This window comes from Gigantopelta aegis, chromosome 5 (assembly GCF_016097555.1).
Source record: "Gigantopelta aegis isolate Gae_Host chromosome 5, Gae_host_genome, whole genome shotgun sequence".
In the NCBI taxonomy this organism is placed as follows: Eukaryota; Metazoa; Mollusca; class Gastropoda; order Neomphalida; family Peltospiridae; genus Gigantopelta; species Gigantopelta aegis.
Genome location: NC_054703.1, coordinates 13,794,105 through 13,796,011, shown reverse-complemented (window position 1 = coordinate 13,796,011; position 1,907 = coordinate 13,794,105). Strand labels below are relative to the sequence as shown.

The 1,907-nt window shown below is 37.0% G+C and overlaps 1 protein-coding gene across 7 annotated transcripts in view; it reads left to right on the top strand.

Annotated features, from left to right (window-relative positions):
• LOC121373278 (multiple epidermal growth factor-like domains protein 11) overlaps positions 1-493 on the top strand; it is a 97,131-nt gene extending 96,638 nt beyond the window's left edge. For all 7 annotated transcript variants that reach the window (XM_041499799.1, XM_041499804.1, XM_041499805.1 and 4 more), the window contains one exon: positions 1-493. This exon is cut by the window's left edge and continues 2,124 nt beyond it. The gene's annotated coding sequence lies outside the window, so the exon portion shown is untranslated.
• Positions 494-1,907: the final 1,414 nt, after the last annotated feature.

Here is a 1,907-nt window from a genome sequence, read left to right as displayed (position 1 = left end):
TTTCTCGGCAGGCTACGCTTGACATTTGTAGATTCGCTTACTACGACAATACACAGCATAAAGTAGGAATTACATAATTAAATGGAAGAAGACAACAAACTTGTTGAGAACGGTTAATTTGATACATTCCAGTTGTATTTATTTCTGAAGGAGACGACATGTCAAAGGTTGATTTATAGTTAACTGTGAAGCACACATCCGTTAATTAGCAGTACAGACGGTAAAACAAGAAACAACAAAATTTATGTTTGAAAGACACTATATGTGGCAACTTGTTATCAGCGGCCACTTTTATCTACTCCCTTGTGTGACCGCTTAAGACAGGTTTGACTGTATTGTTTCTGTATCTGGATGAAACCATTAGCAGGCACGGCGGAAACAAGTAGACATTAGTTGTTTGTTTGTTTGTTTGTTTGTTTGTTTGTTGTTTTTATTTGTTTGTTTGTTTTTGGTTTTTTGTTTTTTTGTTTGTTTTTTGTGGGTTGTTTGTGGGTTTTTTTTTTTTTTTTTTTTTTTTTTTTTTTTTTTTGGGGGGGGGGGGGGGGACTCCCCAGTAAAGTTGTGAAAACTAGATGTCTTGAAATGCAATTTCCTGCATGTCATCATGTTATAAGTAAAGTTCATCTCTGCCTTCAGATTTAGTACCAGTCATATTTTTTTTTATTCAAAATTATTTTAGAACGACCCCCCCCCCCCCCCCCCCCCACACACACACACTGTTCCGCCTTGCCTGATTAAAACTGATCTGGCACCACTAGTGCCACTGATGTAATTTATTTTTGTTTTGTTTAAGTGAATTGATTTTTCGAATCTGCCATAATATATATTTTTAATGTTAATATGCTACGTGTATGTATATAATATTGCAATATGCCATGACATTTGTATGATGTCAACGGAAAAGACTTTCAGTTGATTTGTGTTTTGGACAATGCTCGGAAATGTTCGGCAATGATCGGTAGTGTTCGGTAACATTCGCCATTTTGGATAATACATATGAAGCATTTCATCTTTGAACGACAAGATATTCAGTTGCGTAACTAAAGATTTTTAAAAGTGAATCAATCAGTCAATCAATCAATCAATCACCGATCATTACCAAGTTAGCCTGGGTTATATGTCCAGGCGTGTTTCCATTTAGAAGGGAGGGGTCTAGACAGAGGCGAGGGTAGTTTAAGGGAGGGGTTCGAGTCATGCTTCGCCAGGAAAAAAATATTTTTAAAAAGAAAATTTGTTGAGCGGAGATAGATTTCGGCCTTGAAACCCTCCACTGATTTTGGAATTCATTTTGGGAAATGTTGAAAGCTTTAACACAAGTTTGCCTTACAATTAATAGTTTATACGTACAGAACATTTGCATTCACAAATGATATGTTAAGATAATAATTATTGTCTTTACCACTTCCAAACATTAAGTCTGAATATGGCCTCTTTGTCAATTAAAATGTGATACTAAGAAATATTGAAATATCAGAAAGTCTTTGCTTGTTGGTGTTGTGATTTCATGTATAATTGGTCATTGTAAATATCATTATTTAACTGTTATGTAGAATACTCATGTACTAACCCTTCAACTACACGGAAATTAACGATATTTGCCGAATTATAAAATACAAACTTCTAGGCGGTTCAGTAGTATGCTGTTCCGTATGCTTCTCCAGCCCCCCCCCCCCCCCCCACCCCCAGACACACACACACACACACACACACACACACACACACCCGCTTTGCCGTGTCTGTTATGACAGATGGCTGATGGCGAAAATGTACTTTAATTTGTACAAGGGCGGATCCAGGGGAAGATGCCAGGGTGTGTTGTTCCCCTAAACATTTAAAATGCTCCTTTTAAAAAACATTTTACGTTATGTTCCCCTTTCAGGATCCATGTGCCCTTTTGACTTTGGTCT